The following is a 19,758-nucleotide window of genomic DNA, read 5'->3' on the forward strand; positions in this document are numbered from 1 at the left end:
TATAACAGTTGCCCCTTAAAGTATGAGGTCGTTTATCGGGTGAAATGCTTTATCAGGAGGATCCGAAGTTCATTCAATCTCTGAGAGGTGCCCTGTAATAAAATACAATACAATACATTAATTTTCATTCTGCTTTCATGATCTAGCTGAGGCGGGCATTCCCATGCTCAGCTTTATAAATTCATTTTGGTACATAGAACAGACGATCGTCTGATGGTAGACTGATAATTCTCTGTCGAAATTATCATCCTTTGAGTAGGATGATCATCTGCTGCAATGATGTACATAACAAATGTCTTTATATTTCCTGAATATATATCGCAGCACGGATGGATGAAACTAGATCCGGGGTCTTCAAAACTCGTTCGATCTTCACTCTAAGTACAAGTCGATCCATGTGAGAATTGCGCTGAAGTCGAACATGGAAAGACATTGCTTGATTACCGGTCGATAATGTAAACCGTTAACAAGCGCGAGAGGAATCATCAATAATGACAATGACCCTCAAGGTACTGCAGTACAATTCACGTGGTGTGAATAAAGGACTTGGCATTGAACACCACGCAAAATCTTCTGGTCGAAGGTCATTAATGTATACCTGTCGCCGAAAGTGAGAAACTTGCCATTGAGGTATGCAAGCTTCAAAGTACTGGGGGGGTTGTTCCTAGATCAACTTCTTGGATAATGAGCTGAAGTCGACAAGAAGCGATCCGTCAAAGGAGGGCCTTAATGAATCCCACATCAGTGACATGGAACAAAGCTAATGATTTTAGTGGAGGTGAAAACAATCTGTGAGATATGATTCAGGGTGGCGATCATGGGTGGATGAAGGATAATGTATGGCAGTGGATGGGACATGGTTGACTCTTTCTGAACACATCTCTTGAACATATAACGACACTTATGTGATGGATCGATAGCATTACCCCAAATATGGATGGTTTGGCGAAGACCATGGTGATGAGACAGGTGAATGAAACAACCCAACCCGATGTGATATGGAGGACAAAGTGTCATGTTCAAGAGCGACTTGCTACCATTAAAGCTTTGAGGTTCTCCCAATTTTTCCCCACTCATTTCTGACCAGTACCTCTTTATTTTTGTCAAGCTTGAGGAGGATAACATATGCTTGTTCTATAACCTGCCCTTCAGGCAAGCCCATCGCTATGTTTTAACGAGCCTAGCGATAGTGAAACTCGTTCTCGTCTAAAGACAAGTTTGTCGCTATTTAATCATTTTAACGAGTCTAACAACAAGGAAAACTCGGTCCTTTTCATTTTTAGAGAGTCTGAAAAGGTACAGAAAGTTAACTCCAAAATTCCTTTTTCGTCATCTAATCCCTTAAGTCCGAAAAAGTATAAAACAATACAGAAGGGATGAATTTTCGATAATTTTAACGAGCCGAATAAAACAAGCGCTCGACCTTTTTGTGCAATAATCCCTCAGGTCCAAAAAGATTAAAATCTAGAGGAGGGATAGCTCTTCCGGTCCTTTTAACGAGCTGGAAGGCCAAAACTCGGCAAACTTTTCATATTTTACGAGTCAGATGAAAAGAGCTCAAAGAAGACTCGTCTTTTGAGGAACGAGTGATAAACAGGGATAGCAGCAGATTCCAGGTACAGGTTGGAAATTTCCAATCATGGCAGTGTCACAAGGATGGCTAAGTGAAATCACTCTTCGCAACTGTTCCTCAAAATGGGTAAACAATCATATGGGAATGAACGATCGGCCAAGTGGAATGGAGATGGCGGGTGCAAACACGACCAAGGCTTTTTATGGCTAATAAATTTACGATCACAATGGTTATTTACCGAGATGGGTTCATTTTTTAATGAGCTTGAATGCGCCAAAACACTGCTCAATGCTTATGTTTATTTTTTAACGAGCATGAATTCTGCGTTAAAACTGCTCAGATCTTGCGTTTATTTTTTAACAAGCATGAACTCTATGCTAAAAATGCTCGAAATACCAGTCATAAGATAAGAACGTCTCCTAAAATATCCCATCTTTTATAGAGCTTGCGTCTTACCAAAGCTATGCTCCTATTCATCCTTTCTTTATGCAAGCTCGGAAACGGCTAATCCCAAAAACAGATAAACAACCGCTCTTAGCTTGCACTCCAAAAGGTTTGCATGCCCCCAGGTATAAAGTACAATTTCAAGGCTGCCCCTACTTATCCGATAAAACATTTTCTTTAAAGGGTGAGGCTTACCTCTTTCTGGTTACCCAAAGATTGTTCTGTTAATCTTTCAAACTGAACACTTCCTCGGCACTGCCTCCCATAGTAGACAATGGTGAATGACCTTTGTCAGACACGTGACCTTAACAAAAGAATCCTATTCTAGAACAACCCCTCTTCCAACCACGGACGGGGTACGGACTAGTCATATTCTCTCGCGGAAATTCTACCTTATACCCAGGGTTTCCTCTTCCCGAAGCAGACCAGGATGCATGCCCCCTGGGTTCCAGTCCCATCTTTCTGAATCACTCGCACTCATCGGGAAGGAGGACTGGGGGTGGAGACATTTCTTGAGTAAATAGACCATTCAGGGTTGGTATTTGACTATTTGCGATGCGTGATCCCGGAAATGAAAGTTGGTCTACGAGCTTGACCACCCTTCCTTCATGTGGAAAACACATTACTCTAAAGAGTGAGGAGACTATAGCTCCCATGCAATATATATAGTCACATCTAAGGAGTAGGTTATAATCCAAGGGTCCTTGAACGACCATCACGTTCATTTGAACGGTCTTCCCTTTCAATGTAACAGGCACATTGGGGAGGATCCCTAATGGTCGACTGGTTCTTATCTCAGGCAAAAGCGTCGGGGAACCCAGTGCTTTCCAAGCAACAGAGGAAAGGATACTCACAGATGCCCCTTCATCAATGATAGTCCCAGCCATCACCGTTCTATAAATTTGGACTATGATTCTGAATGGTATACTGGCTGGCAACCGGGGTCTGCCTAGTTGGTTCCAATCAAAGGACACAACCAGGTTGCTTGGTGGTGGGACCGAATACACGGCCGGATACGATCCTGACGATGTTCCTTCCTACGATAAAGGAATGGGCGCATTGCCCTGATGCTCATCAGAATCTGTGTTGATGAAAAGAATCTGGATGGTGTCATCCTTATTCTCTTCAGTTAGGGTGTCATTTGAAGATGAATCTTCAATGACGGTGTCATTTGAGGATGAAACCTCTGAAGGAAGAACCGGGTCAATTGTTGTATCGACCTTTAGACTTTCGTCTGGTCTGGATTCAGTAGGTTCATTTTCAATGAATGACGCTTCAGCTGACAACTTGAGCGGGCCAACTGTGTTTTCAACCAACGAAGGACAGGGGTCTCCCAATATATACGCGATGGTACGTGGGAGCACAAGTCCGTATTGATACTTATCACTTCACCGTGGAGGAATCACCCAACCACTCAACGCTAAGATATCACGTTTAACGACGCCAAAACACGTCTCTAGCTTAGACCTCTATGTGTTTGCATTATGTTTCAATGCGTTGTTATGTAAATTCAATTTATTTTAAGGTTGATCTTGTTTAGCAGTTTGCCTTTATGGATCACCACGAGATGTATGATAACACTCCTAAATGCAGTCTAAGATGATAAGAAAGCTTTTCAATCTTTCAACTTTGAAAATCTTAACTACTGAGGGAAAAGAAAGATAACACCTTTTCACACAGATCATAGAGCACACACTAATGCATTTTTTCCTAAATCAACATGCAAACTGTCATAATGTACATGCACAATGCAAGTATTTCTTTTCTCTTTCTTAATGTCGGTGCAATACAAAAAGAAAGCTGTTGTATAACTTTGAATTCAATTTCAAGTGAAAGCAAACAAGCTTGTCCAAAATCAAAAGACACCTTAAGATTTACTTGTTTCGACACTAGAAATATATAAATTCAAACCATATGACGAAAGCAAAAGCTCAATCAGCTATGAACAACAAATAAACTAACTCTTAAGATCAAAACGACACTTAATGACAGGTCTAGATCTAAGAGGCCACAGCAAGACTAGTTCACTTTCGTTATGGGAAACTCTAAATGCACAAGAAATACACAAAGAACAAACACAGTTTCTTTATACAACCGAGGCGGAATAGTGACAAGGAAAGTTGGTTTCAGATAGGCACATTGACTGGTAACAGGCAGCAAAACAAGAGTGAAAACAGGGCAAGAAATAGCAGGAAACCCCAGTAGCACAAGGCAAGACTGGTCCAGCGGAGGTGGGACACTGTCTGTTTGACCTTCAGCGCAGGTAGCCCCTTTGGGAACTGCGCTGAAATGCAGACAGCCTTTCTACAGCCTGCACTGAAGAACGAAACTTTCATTTCTCTTGGTTTCCGGGTCACAGTTTGCTAAAAAATTCACAGTTTTTGCTCAAATCAGAAGCTATCAGTCAAGGACACACTAAGGGATGGAAAGGAGGATGAAAAGCTATCACTAAGAGCTTATTAGAGTCCTTGTGGATCAGCTCTTCAAATCATAAAATTGCCCAGAAACTGGGCTAGAGCAGCTGCCCTCTACTTTGTATTTGAAAAATCCAAATACAGTTCGATTCGGTACTCCCCTTGTTTATGAAATGAATAGCAAAAACACAAACAACCAACAAGATACGATCCCCAGCGGAGTCGCCAATTTGTTGTTGGGAAAAGTATCCAATACAGAATGACCCTATCCCACTCTAAGGGTGATAGTACCTCAGCAACAACTGAATACAAAGCTATTCAAGATTACTTCTTTATGAGATGAGAGAGAGAAGAGAAAGGGGATCCACTAACCGTTATCTTCCGCTAATGGTTGATCCAATCTTCCCTCTTTGCTGCTTGCTCCTAGCTCCTTGCTCTTTCACCGGCCCAGCTACACAAAGATCATGTAAAAGCACAAGAAAAGGAAACTACAAGAAGCATACATCCATAATTGATTCAAGGATTAGAATAAATCAAATATACAAGCATCAATACGTCACAGAGACACATTCATATAGAAGAACCTCAAATACTTTATTAATGGAAGAAGTAAAGTTCTGAGAGTGTTACAACCATAATAGGCCCAATCCAGCAACACCTCCCAGCAGAAAGAAATCTCCTCTTCACCTCCTTCAATCAAATCACCCAATAGTTCTATACTCAAACCAACAGCACTTCCTTACTTGCACAAAATTCTAGCCCTTATAGACCTCATGAGAGAGCTCTATATATAGAAGTTTTGGAGAAAGCATGAGTCAGCTTGAGACTGACATGAAGCTGACTAGTGTCCTCTCCTACTTCAGTTAATCTTCAGTTCTTGAGTCCACATGGAGTCTCTTGCTTCCACTTGGAGATCTAGATCCTCTTACTCATCACAAGGCGAATTCCCTGATCCAAGTGTCATTTTGGAAGCTTCCTGGGCATTTGACACCTTGCAGAATGACTGTGCCACTTGGCCAATCTCGCCCAGCGCAGGTAGCCTTCATTGATTTTGACATTCAGTGTAGGTACAGAGTGGAGCAGTTGACATTCAGCGCAGATGCTCAGTGGAGAAGCTGAAATAATCCAGAAATAACTTGTTTTTGAGTATTTTCAGGTGGAGAACTGATTTTCAGTGCTGTGGTTTGCTGACCTTTTTCCTCTAGGGGTAAGACCAACATGTTTAGGGACTTTGGATCCCTTAGATTATTGACATTTCATGCTTCATGCTGTTAGGCACAAAAATGTCTATAACATGTGTGTTTTCAAGACTGTGTGATGTAGCAAAGTGCCACATGGTCCGCGATAGTGTGAACACAGTTGCGCTAGCATGCAGGTCCTCTGGAAAGTGACCGTTAAAGTCATTATTCACAATTTGATGGTCGGTTTGATGCCAAATGGAGCAGGCGGTAGGCATTTAAGGTGATATTTATTGGTTATATTCTTTAAAATCCTCCACCAATCTAGCATTAATGGTCCGAATGTGGGGGAACGGTCGAATTTGAATTCAAAAGGCCCTATAAATTACAAGTGGTTGTCTAGCGAAAAACACTTGGAATTTTGAGAACTGAGTTTTTGCACGCTCAAGCATACATGAACTGAGACCTATTCAAGACTCTAAAAGCAAATTCATTGTTTGAGAAACTACCAGAAACACTGCAAGAATTGTTGCATAACACTATGTTAGCACCCACAAAAGCCATGGACACAGGACTAGTGACAACAGAAGAAGTCGCGTAGGAAATTGTGGAGCAAGAAGCCCCACAGAATGCTAGAATAATCGTTGAGGTCCCTAAATCACCTAGAACATGGAGACCTAAGAAGGATAAGCAGTCTATGATGCTGGTGCATGTCTCACCAAGAAACCCACAGAGGACTAAGCTCACCCTACAGGAAAAGTGGAAGACCGTTAATCTGGAGGCTGAGGAGGAGGAATCTAAAGAAATCCTGGTCGAGGACGAGGACGAAGAAATGGAAGTTGAAACCTGGGGTATGGACCTTATTACCAAGCTGCCAGAATATGTTCCTCTGCGCAAGGGCAAAGCCAAAGTACCGAAGGACATATATGAGATCGAGAGCTCTCTGCAAGCTCCGTTGCTCCCTGATGATATTGTTCTTGAGGGATCACATTTAGTGAGAGTTCTTGTACTGAAGTTTGAATATCGGGACCTTGCAGATCATGAGAAATTCCCACTTTTAGTGACTAAGCAGCTAATGCACTAACGAATTGACGGGACGACTGGAATGATTGAATTGGAGCCATGCAAATGGCTCAGGGGTGTAGAGAAAGCCGGGTTGCTAAACTTGCTCTGGGTGCTACATTACCACCATGCCCTAGTGACTGTCTTCGTCATTAGGTAGCTACTCTACTTGTTGCATGATAGGTGTTTGTGGCTAGAGGAGCCTATTCCCATCAAAAATCACTTGATTCATTGAATCACATAGCTTCCTTACTCAAGGGAGGATCTAGCCAATATTTCAGAAGGAAAAGGTGGAAATTTGGCCCTCGCAAAAGCGATGAAGAAGAAGTTCAAGTTCGAGAAAAAGAAGCGAGGATATTCCATCTCAAGCACTAACAACCCCATAGTCAAGGTCACGACACAAATACTAGCAAGAAAACTGATGCAAAAGTGCCACGCGGATGAGGTGCCCAGTCCTATGATTGCATTAGTGGCCCAATGTGCAGAACGAGTCCAGTTCAACTGGGTGAACTATTTATGCAGCGAGTTCCTTGCAAAATATCGTGAGGCACATGAGAAAGGAAAAACGTTTCACTACGTGTGGCTCATGTTGTCAATCGTACTGGTGACATGAGAGCTGCTCGAAGATAGACAATTCCCTTCGGTCATGCTGGACCTTCCAGAGGCAGCGAAGTATGCTTCACTATGGGTGACCAAGGACGCACAACAGATAAGAGAAAGCAAGATATTTTGGGTATTAATGGAGATGAATATTAGGATGTGGATCAATCACAAGCAGTGGTTGTCACCCACAGTATACACCAGTTTGAAGAGCTTTGTAGTTTTCAAAGCATATTTCCACCATGTTTTTATCAGGGCATGAAAGGACCCTACAAAGACATGGCGTAACCTCCCATATCTGGCGACAGATGATGTTATCTTAGCAGTTATCGAGTCTTGGCCACTGGATTGGTGCGCTCTAGCAAGATCCATAGTGGAAATAGATAAGTCTGCAGCACAGCTCAAGAAGGAAGAGACAAAGCTCTGAATGTCACAGTTAGCGGAGAAGTGCAAAAGGGAGGAAGCAGTGGCTAAGGCCGAGGTAGTGCGTGATGCCGTGAAATTGGCAGAGCAACAGAAAGTAGGAGGAGAAAAGCATGAAGGACAGAAGTCACCTTTGCTAGGCATTGAGGTAGAAATAAAGACTGAACAAGGTGGCGTGGACCCGCAAATGACATCCAGCCAACTCAAGCATCCGCGACTGTGAGAGCAGGCAGTGCTGTGAAAGAAAACAAAGGCATCAAAGACATCATTTGACCCAATCACCCTCACTGATGGGGATTTGCATGATATCAGAGAAATGGTGAGTGATGTTACCATGGAGACCCTCCAATAGTTCAAAGAGCAACAACAGTTGGTATTGGTGGCTCTCAAGACATAGTTGTAGGGGTTGCAGGTCTGCACTCCATAGGCTAGCATAGTGTCCACCAGTCTCGCGATCAGCACTTTAGCTACTGAGCAGATGTTGTGAACAAGGCTGACCAAAACAATAGTGCTACCAGATGGGGCACTTACTACAGAGATGGAGGCCGACAGGCCCATGATTAGCAGTTTGAAAGAGGTAGGATTGAACATGGTTGCACTCCCATGGCAAACGCTCTACCTCTTACAGGATGGAGTCACTGCGGAACTCAGGGCTTGGGAGAGTCGTGCTCTACAGGTGACGAGTGAGCAGTGCATCAACATTGAATAGTTGGGCCTGCAGCGCAATGAGGTTATGGACCAAAAGAGACAAATTATGCAGGTAGTAGAGGAAGCCTGCTAGATGGTCCCTGAGTTGGACATCCAGGAAGAAGAACTGGTGGAGGTGTGCGTCAGCAAATTGGCCACGGGGGTGCGTGACGCTTGAGCACAGATGGCCATGGTTTAGTTGGAGTTAAACCTACAGATCGCAGAACTATAGTTGAAGGTTCAGCCTTAAACTCCTCCAGAAATTAGGGAACAATGAACCACCGTTGTTACAACAACAACAATGGCGGTTGACAATGCAGCGACAGACTGCATGCAGCTATTTGAATAGTCATTTGACTTCCTAACCACCCTGCAGGAGGACCCAAATGTAGAGTGCCTAGAGATAGAGGTGCGTGAGCTACAATAGAGCTATGATGAGGTAAAAGGAATCGCGCAGACGACTTCCCTTACGCAGAGGCTTGCACGAATGTAGGAGGCAAAGGGGCTCAAGGAATAGGTGTATGCCGCTCAGCATAAGGAAGCAATCCTAAAAGCGCGCCTACAGCCATGGATAGAGGAGGCTTACACGATCACAACCTCCATTGAAGGGAAGATCGCAAAACTAGAGGCAGCTCAGTAGAAGATTCAAAGTAGCAGTTCAGCAATAGTCACCGAACAGTGAGTGGAAGAAGTCTAGCAGGCAACCGCTCAGTGTGTTGTTGATGTTACGGTGATCCAAACAAAGCTGGGAGGTCTTCGCACTAAGATCTCCGCACCTGCAGAGTGACTCGAGGGCGAGCCACAATGTTTGTGTTGGTGGCTTGTTGGGCGCAGGAGCCCCCAAGGGAAGTTTTGGGGCTTAAAGGCTATATTTTGGTCCAATTTTGTAATCCAAATGTAAAGACTCCGTAGTTTGTGGTCGCAGAGCGAGTAGTTGTTAAAGAGTCATAGGATTGTCCACCCTTATTTTGAAAATGTAATGTCGGCCATAGAAGATCTACCCATGGTCCACGAACCATGGGATTGCATAAATAGAGCTAAGCTCTAAGTAGTTAAGGAATCAAGGGAGATCAATAAGATTATGTAATGATGTATGAGAGATAGTTCTAAGTAGAAGTCTAATTTTTGGGTTGTAGCATAGGTAGACGCTCTGTAGCTGAGTGCGCAGAGGCCTAGAAGTCTGCAGCTGAGTGCACAGACCCCTACAGCTAAGTGCGCAAAGTGGGTTGAGTTTGTAATCATTTGGAATTATCAATAAAGAGAAAATATTGTACAATTTCTATGTCTTTATTTCCTATTTATACATCTATTATATTGGGTATAAATTTCACTTATAATTATTATATGATGCACGAATGTATGTAATTGTGGCCGCAAGTAGGAACATCTGTTTACGTGGAACTAACTAAGATCTGATAATAAAACACTTAGCCTAGTTAGGAAGATATCGCATTTTGCTACCCTAGCAGCGCGAAAGGAATTTAGCCCTAGATTAGGGCTGTGTAGAAGACGTTTGTACCCTTTCACGAAGGTGCTATAAGGTGGAACAGAGGGTTAAGCAACCTACTATAAGGCAGGTATAGCTAGAATAGAACGACATCACATGCATCTCAAGGGTGTGGAAACTTGGTTCCAGCATCCCCCCATATTGCTTCAGGTGAGACTTCAGTCCGCGCTCCTCGGGTTGATGCCTAAAGGGCTAGTAGTGTAGGGATTTGTTTGGCTAACTAACAATGAACCTGGGTCGGGCCCCAACAAGCCAACACCCATCATGTCAAGAAAAAAGGATGTCAAAAACCTTCTCCTCACTAACACATCTTCTCAGAATTTGATATGGACCCATCTCGAAGATATTATCCCCAATCCAAGTGAATATGGTGATTATTCTTATGATTATGCTCTTTTCGTTGGAGGACAAATTTGGAGGGAACTGTGAAGATACCAAGTATTTTTCTATGTCAGCAAACCATGGAGAGAGAACTGAAATCGTGAATAAATTTTCATCTGGTAGTTGATCATAAACCATTGCTTCCTTGCCCGCAAGAAAAGTAAATATGGATAAAAAATATGCAACTACATTCTCTTTGCCAAACTTATCAATAATAGGTAGATCAAATTGTTGCAATAAAAGTAACCATCTAATAATCTGGGCATTTACATCAAGTTTGTTCATCAAATATTTAATTAAAGCATGGTCGTTATGTAAAAATGTCTGGTAGCCAATAATGTAATGCCTAAATTTATTCAATGAATGTACAACAACTAGGAGCTATTTTTCATTTATTGTGTAGTTTAACTCAGCTTTCAACAGATTCTTGTTGATGAAGTAAATGGCATAAGGTAGCTTTCCATCTATCTGGCCTAGAGTTGCTCCTATATCTTTATGAGAGGCATTAGCATTAGTCAATTTGTCCTTTAGGGTTTCTAGGGCGTCTTGGTGGCTTTCTGACCATAAAATTCGATGTCTTTGGTTAATAATCCAAATAAGGGAGAGGCTACCTTGTTGAAATATTTTATAAATATCCTATAATATCTGGATAGCCCTAAGAAACTTTTGAGATCCCTCTCCTTCTATGGAGTAGGGACCCTTTTTACGATGGATATCTTATTTGTTTCTACTTGCAGGGTCATTGCATAAACCAAAAGGAAGGACCCTATAAGAAAAAGTACCCCAAGGACAACTCAATGTGGTTTTATCCTGGTCCTCTGGGATGATCTGGATTTGATTCTACCCATTGAATCTAAGAAAGAGAAGAACTTCTTTCCTTCCAGACCATCTAATACTTGGTCAATGAAATGTATAGGGAAATGATACTTCTTTGTGGATTTGTTTAACTATCAATAATCCACACAGATCCTCCACTTTCCATTTTTTTTGGAACCAACACCAGAGGAGACATCCACTCACTGTTTGATATGGGGTAAATGAATCTTGCATCCAAGAACTTTTGCAGTTCCTCTTTGACTATACCCTTGATGGATGGATTCATTCTCCTTTGGGTTAGCGTACTGGCTTACAAGTTTCCTTGATGTAAATGTGATGAGTATACATCGAAGGGTGCACTCCCTTCATTTATTTGTAATTCCAAGCAAAGGCATCCAAATTCTCTCTTAGCGTGTCACATAACTCATGTTCTTCATTTAATGTGAGAGAGGGGTTGGGTTTCAATGCTCTTTCAAGGCCAAATTCTATTATCTTGACATGAGTAGGGTTTGAGTCAGCTAAGCATAGATCAATCCAATGGTTTTCCTTGGCTTCCTTCACTACTTCCTCCAGAGACATGGTGTTGGGAGTTTGATTTTGGAGGATGTGTTCATTTAGGTTACCTTCATCAGGTTGTCCTCCTCCTATGGTAGTTTCTAGGGTATAGATTTGGGAGGAGTAGACTTCATCTTCTTCCTCCTCTTCTAGTCATAAAGGTAAGTCATGTTCTAGAGATGGTTGAGCAAGAGGGTACAAAACCAATTGTTTGGAAAGATGCCCATTTTTTATGGTCATATTTCCATCTCTGCATCTTATGTAGGTATCAGTAGTGGCTAACCAAGGCCTCCCAAGGATGAGATGATAACCATTGAATTTGGTCTTAGGATGGAGAAGTAAGATGTTGGCATTATGACACAGGTGTTGTCCTTGATGGAAACTCACTCAGATGACAGATCACAGTGCAACAAGTTAACAATACAGAGTAGACTTGACAGAATGTAGAAAGAGAGGTATACGTAGGTTCAACATTGGCCAAGCCACATGTATAGGTAGGTTCACTGTATTCAAGGCGCGTATATGTACACACACCCTTTCATAGAAGGAAAGTCACGTATACCTTCGAAAACTAAAATTTTGGTCTGAAGTATTTGGTCCATGGTATTGGTCCAAGGTATTTGATCCAAGATATTGACCCCAGGTATTTGATCCAAGGTATTGGTACTAAGTGGTTTTGGTCCATGGTATTGAGAAAGGCCTAAAAATATAAAAGGGGGAGAAGATCATTAGGCCAAGGCACTCAAATATTGAATATCTAATGAAGGGTGAGATCTAGTATGCAGGTTATTGGGTTATGGTGCATTGTTGGATCTGAACCAAGGACGAACCTTAGCACTTAATGAAGGATAAGATCTAAAGATGTATCAGGATCTTAAGGGTTGAAGAGACTTATCTTTATGTGGTTTGATCATTTATGTGAATAATTGGCACAGGTTGTAGTGTGTAAATGTGATGATCTAGGTATGACTGAAGGCTAAAATTGTTGTAATATTTAAATCATCATTTATAGATCTGTACATAGGTTCACTTTAGAAAAGGCACGTACACATGCTGGTTCTGCATATCGAACGAGCGTATACATCATAAATCTAATTTGCAGATCTGTACGCAGGTTCGCCTTGAGGAAAGCGCCTATGCACGCAGGTTCAGCACATGGAAGTAGCGTATACCTTATAAAATATGTTTTAGTTGCTTCTGTTTGCTGTTGCAGTATTCTGGGTTCTGGATTGGGTTCTAGTTACTATATTCTGGTGATATTATCCTAAATGATCAGATTGATGCACTGTCAAAATTGATTCAGTTGTGGTTGGTTCAATAGGAGATTGGTTGATGCAGATATGCTTGATGATTGAATGATGTTGTTGATGGATCCAGTCTAAAAATTTACGAAACATGGTCCCTAGAAGTAAGCAGAAGGTTGTAGCCTTCTACAAGTAGAAGCCTAAGTACTAGTATAAGGCTGCACGAATACAAAAAAAACTATAAACATAATTCTCTTATTATTAAAAGAAGACAGAGACAATTGCAGAAGGTGGTTTTCACCCGCATTGGGTTTCCACATTATATCATGGTGTTAGTGTGTGATGCTTTATTATGCTTTTACTGCACTGTCTAATGAATTGTTGCTATACTGTTTAAAGTTCATTGCATGATAATTTGGGTAAATCAAAGGATCTCTGCATATACGCTGGTTTCATTAAGTATAGTTATGTATACACGCTAGTTCACTATGCTAAAGTAGCATATAAAAATAAGTTTTGAAAATTAAATTATTGATCTTCTAATACTGATTCACCCCCGCTCTCAATATTATTTCCAACAATTGGTATGAGAGCAGGTCCTTCAGAAGAGGCTTGATCGCTTGAACATAGATCCATCATCATGAGTAATCAAGAAAGCAGGGAATCCATCAGACCGCCAATCTTTGATGGGAACAACTTCATTTATTGGAAGGTAAGAACCACAACCTATCTTCAATATCTTGGAATAGATGTCTAGGAAATCGTAGAATGAGGATATACATTTCCATCAGCAATCCCTATAGATACGACGGGTAAAAATCAATACAAAATCAATGCCAAGGTTGTCAATACATTATTGGGAAGTCTGTCACAATCAAAGTTTGTCAAAGTTATGCAGCTCAAATCCACCAAAGAAATCTGGGACAAAATCGTTCTAAGTTACAAAGGAGACTCTCAGGTAAAACATCCTAAACTGCAAACTCTCAGAATTCAATATGGAACTCTGAAGATGCACAATGATGGATGTATAGCTAGTTACTTCTTACGTATAGATGAGATAGTTAATTGCATGAAGAATATGGGTGAAGAGATAAAGGAAGTTACTTTAGTTGAAATTTTTTTAAGATCCTTGTCTGCTAAGTTTGAATCAAAAGTGTCTACCATAGAAGAAAACAAGGATCTACAGACTATTACTATGACACAACTACATGGAATCTTAACTACCTTTGAGATGAGAAAAGGAGGTCCTTCAGATATGAGAGAAGCCACATTTAAAGCTTTAGCAAAAGGAAAAGAAGAACACAATGAATCAGGATATGTTTCAGAAGGAGAAGAAGAAGCAAACTTTGTCAAGAAACTTCAATGGAGTTCTAGAAGATTCAGAGGTAAACTACCTTTCAAATGTTCTGCCTATGGTAGAGTCAGTCATTATGCTACCAAATGTCCTGATAAAGATAAATATGATAAAGGGAAGGAATCTACAAAATGGAATAGAAAACAAAGTGTAAGTAAAAAGAGCTACTATACTCATGAAGATAGTGATGCTTTATCAAATAGTGATGAAGATGAAAATAGCAATGACTATAGACTTCTGATGTCTTATGAAGATGATGAATTTTTGGATGCTTTAGATGAAGATGACCTTTATGAAGAAATCTCTAAACTCAAAATTTGTTTAGAAGAAAAGAATATGATTATAGATACCTTGACATACCAACTTTCTGAAAGAGAAAAACACAATGAAAAACTAGAATGTGAAATTGTGGGTCTAAGAAAGGATCTTGAGAAAACAAAAGCTCCCAATCTTAGATTTGCTAAAGAATCATAAACCTTAAATGAAATTATCAAAGTGCAGTGGTATCCCCTAATAAAAATAGGTCTTGGATATACTGAATAAGCATCTCAAGCACAAAAGTTGTCAACCTCCACTAAAAGCTATCTTGATGGAGTAGAGTGCAGTGAACAGTTTGACAATCGTTAGCAAAGGCATAAAGCAGACCACCAGGTAAAACAGGCCCAATTTACTTCAAGGATGAATAGAGGCCACAACGAAACTCAGGTAAATCGTACTCAGTTTTCTTCAAAGATGAATAGAAACTTCAATCACCAGGTCAGTAGATTCAATAGTCGCAGGAACTTCTTTAGTGATCAATGTTTGTCATGTCATAATTTTGACACAAAGCTGTTTAACGTGTTGCTTACAAAACCATCATGACTAGAGAAGCATGAAATCCAAGGAATGTGACAGGGATCAAGAAAAGTTCCTATAATAACTTTTCTCTTCTTGAAAATGAAATAACATTCTCAATCTGTAACAATTTTGTCCATGAAGAATCTGAATGCAGGAGAAAATTTTGGCAAATATCTCAAAAGGAGAAAAATCCAAAAATATGGAGAAAGAAAGAACCACAAACAGAAAGATGTGGTATAGCCTTGTATGCAGCAAGATAAGAAAACTAGTGGTACATCGATAGTCGATGCTCAAAACACATGACAAGTGACAAAGAAAAACCACACTCATATATTGCCTTAGAAAAAGAAGAGAGTGTCTCATTTGGAAACGACACTCCTGCTGCCATAAAAGGTAAAGGCTCTGTTTTCTTGAAAGAAAAAGTTAAAGTTGGAAATGTTATGTATGTTGATGTCTTAAAGCATAACCTATTGAGTGTGAGCAAATGTGTGATCAAGGGAATGAAGTAGTCTTTCGATCAAATGGATGTGTTGTTTGTGAGCTTGATATAGGAGAAACCATGATCAAAGGTAAAATAACTCCAAACAACCTATACATACTCAAGGGAGGACAACAACAGTGTTATCTAAGAAAAAATGATGAATATTGGCTATGGCACAAAAGATTGTAGCATCTAAGCTTTTCTAAAATAAGAAAAGCATGCAGATTCCAGGATGTTCGTGATCTCCCTAATATCAGCATTCCTGAAAATACAATATGCAAATCATGTCAATTCGGTAAGAAAACTAGATCGCACTTCCCTGAAAAAGAAGGATCAGCTAGTAAGCCTCTCAAACTTGTTCATACTGATTTATGTCGACCATCAAGGAAAAAGTCACCTCGTGAAGAAGAATACTTTATATTATTCATTGTTGATTTTTCCAGAATGTGTTGGATATGTCTTCTAAACCATAAAGATGAAGCATTTGAAAAATTCAAAGCCTTCAAAGCTTTGGTTGAAAATGAATCAGATCACAAAATCAAATGCCTCAGATCTAATCGAGGAGGGGAATTTACCTTGGATGAGTTCTTTGACTTTTATGAACAACATGGATTAAAAAGACAATTCTCCACCACAATGACTCCTCGGCAAAATGGAGTGGTACAAAGAATGAACATAAATGTTCAACAAATGGCTCGAGCTATGCTAGATGAATTTGGAACTCCTGCAACCTTCTGGGGAGAGGCTGCATTTGCCACCATCACTATTCTCAACCAAGAAAATGTTTGGGTAAACAACACTCAAACTCCACATGAACTTTGGTATGGTAAAACTCCTGCTGTAAAGTACTTCAAAGTCTTTGGAAGTAAATGTTACATCAAAAGGATTGAAGAAAAACTTGGTAAGTTTGAACCAAGAGTAGATGAAGATATTCTTCTTGGCTACTATTCCCGAAGTAAAGGATATAAATGTTATAATAAAAGACTTGGGAAAATTATTGAAAGTATTGATGTTGTAGTTGATGAAGCATGCAAAAATCCAAAACAGATAAAAACCGAACATCATGACAATTAAGAAGATGAGGATCATTTTCCCACATCAAATCACACTGATTCTAACAGAGAAACCAATGAAGCACCAGAAGAAGAGATAATGATAGAAGAAAAGACTCGGTCAAGGTATGTTTAGAAAAATCATCCAGAAACTCAAATTTTGTGGCAAAAAGGGGCAGGTGTGCAAACAAGAAGAACTATTGTTGAAGCCTCAAGCTATCTAGCATTACTATTTTCCACCGAACCTCAAAATGTAAATGAAGCATGCAAAGATGAATGTTGGGTCAAGGCCATGAATGAAGAACTTGAGCAAATTGAAAATAATAATACTTGGGAATTAGTTCCTAGACCTCATGATAAGAATATCATAGGAACTAAATGGATATTCAAAAACAAGCTAAACGAAAATGGAGAAGTTATTAGAAACAAGGCCAGACTTGTTTGTAAAGGATATGCTCAACAAGAAGGTATAGATTTTGAAGAAACTTTTGCACCTGTTGCTAGACTTGAAGCCATAAGAATGTTTCTTTCTCTTTCTAGTTTTTAGAAATTCAAAGTATATCAAATGGATGTAAAATATGCCTTTCTTAATGGATACTTAGAAGAAGAAGTCTATATTGAACAGCCAGAAGGATTAATTCTTGGAAATGATGCAAAACTTGTATGCAAACTCAAAAAGGCTCTCTATGGTCTAAAACAGGCTCCAAGGGCATGATATTATCGTCTTGACAAATATCTCCACCAACATGGTTTTTAAAAGGGATTAACAGATAGCAATCTATATACAAAGATTGACACTGGTAAAGTGCTAATATTTGTTGTTTATGTTGATGATATAATTTTTGGGAGCAATGAAGAATCCATGAGTCAAAATTTTGCTTTTGTAATGCAGCAAGAATTTAAAATGACCTTGCTTGGTGGTCTCACCTACTTTCTTGGTCTACAAGTTCAGAAAAATAAAGATGGTATTTTTCTCTCACAAACCAAATACCTCAAACAGATCCTGAAAAAGTATGGCATGGAAGATTCTAAACCATTATGTACCCCAATGGTAACAGGATGCAGTCTCAGCTCAAATGATGAATTAGCAGTAGTGCATCAACCAACTTACAGATCCACGATTGGCAGTTTGCTTTATATAACAGATACCTGACCGGACATCATGTATGCAGTGGGAATAGTTGGAAGATTCCAAGAAAATCCAAAGGAATCACACCTTCAGGCAGTCAAAAGGATCTTCAAATATCTTCAAGGAACACAGAACTTTGATTTATGGTATCCTAGAGATACAGATATTACACTTCATGCATATACAGATGCAGATTGGGTAGGAAGTGTTGATGATATAAAAAGCACTACTGGTGGTGCATTTTATATGGGTTCAAGGTTAGTGTCTTGGTTTAGCAAGAAACAAAGTTCAATTGCATTATCTACAGCTGAAGCAGAATATGTGGCCACTGCATCTTGCTACACACAACTACTTTGGATGATGCAAACCTTGCAAGACATTGAGATCACATGTACTCCACCCACTCCATTCTATGTGATAATACATGTGCCATCAATATTTCAAATAATTTAGTCCTGCACTCCAAGACCAAGCACATACTCATCAAATATCATTTTCTACGTGAAAAAGTGCTTGAACAAAATGTCAAATTGGAAGATGTTCCCTCCAAAGAATAGGTTGCTGATATATTCACTAAACCACTGGCCAGAGAGACATTTGAATATCTTAGACAAAAGCTGGGTGTAGTTGCTACATCATCTTGCTGTTAAATCCTATCTTCTTCAAGGAAAGGTGGTTATCCATGAGTTGCATGAAAAGCAGTCACATATATATGTTGGTTTCTATGGGTACAATCGTGTATATGATGGTTTGAGAAAAAGCAGTAGGTCAAACTCAGGAGAAAGCAGTCTGATATGGTTCAATGAATTATCCACTGTGTTTGATGATCGTTACAGTCTGTTGATGACATGTGGAAATATGTTGTCTTTCGTAAGTTGTCGATAACTTGATATATATTTGATTGATTACGATGCCTTGATAACTCTTATGATATATGAAATGATAAGATCTGACAATGAACATTTGACACAAGTTCAGGGGGAGAACATGGTTGATGTTGATTGATAGATGTTGCTAATGATAGCTACTGATGACAATCATGGTCATGTTTAAGATATTTAGTCTTTGTTATATAAGTCATGTACATCTTTTTAAAGGTAATGAAAAGACCTAATTTGTAGCCCCACTATGCATAGGATGGATGATGTAATGTTTGTGTTTTGACATGTATAAACAATTTTATATCCCCACTTGGTTGGGTGGATGAGTCAAATTTGGTATATCCCCATTTGATTGAGAGAGGATCTATGTATGAGTCTTTGGTGATAGCAACGTCATTGGTGATGTATGTATAGAGTCATGTTATCTTTTTGCAGACCCTGCTTGTGCTCAGGGGGAGCATAGACACGATCATAGGAGCTCAATCAGCTCTTCAACATTTTAGAGAATTCAGTAGGTACTCAGGGGGAGCATGACCCTTTTCCCTTGATGACAAAGGGGGAGAGTGACTTGGTGTTGCCATAAAGTCCAAAGGGGGATATTGTTGGCATTATGACACATGTGTTGTCCTTGATGGCAACTCACTCAGATGATAGATCACAGTGCAGCAAGTTAACAACAGAGAGTAGACTTCACAGAATGGAGAAAGAGAGGTATACACAGGTTCACCATTGGCCAAGCTGCGTGTACACGCAGGTTCACTATATTCAAGGAGCGTATATGTACACACGCATTTTCACAGAACGAAAGTCGTGTATACCTTGGAAAATTAAATTTTGGTCCGAAGTATTTTGTCCATGGTATTTTGATCCATGGTATTGGTCCAAGGTATTTGATCCAAGATATTGACCCCAGGTGTTTGATCCAAGGTATTGGTCCTAGGTGGTTTTGGTCCATGGTATCAAGAAAGGCCTAAAACTATAAAAGGAGGAGAAGATCATTAGGCCAAGGCACTCAAGTATTGAATATTTAATGAAGCATGAGATCTAGTATGCAGGTTATTGGGTTATGGTGCATTGCTAGATCTAAACCAAGGATGAACCTTAGCGCTTAATGAAGGATAATATCTAATGATGTATCAA

The sequence above is a fragment of the Pinus tabuliformis genome, chromosome 9 (assembly GCF_031772625.1).
Source record: "Pinus tabuliformis cultivar Carrire ecotype Pingquan chromosome 9, CPIR1, whole genome shotgun sequence".
NCBI classification, from domain to species: domain Eukaryota; kingdom Viridiplantae; phylum Streptophyta; class Pinopsida; order Pinales; family Pinaceae; genus Pinus; species Pinus tabuliformis.